Genomic DNA, 238 nt, shown 5'->3' on the forward strand with positions numbered 1-238 from the left:
CTGCCACCAAGTACGTCGAACTCCTTAAACACGAATACACCACCATGGATGTTGACTTTCGTGCGCTCCAGCTCCAAGCAGGCTTCTTTAGTCTTCACTTTTACGCGCAGGTTGCCACCGGGGATTTTTGATACTTGCCCGATCGCGAACTCGCCGTATAGCTTCTCGAGAGCTTCGTTTCCATGGTGCTTGCCAGCCAGCGACACCATGATCTTCTGGAGCGGGGTCTTCGCGAACG

This window comes from Plasmopara halstedii (genome assembly GCF_900000015.1).
Source record: "Plasmopara halstedii genome assembly, contig: Scaffold_658, whole genome shotgun sequence".
Classification (NCBI taxonomy): Eukaryota; Oomycota; class Peronosporomycetes; order Peronosporales; family Peronosporaceae; genus Plasmopara; species Plasmopara halstedii.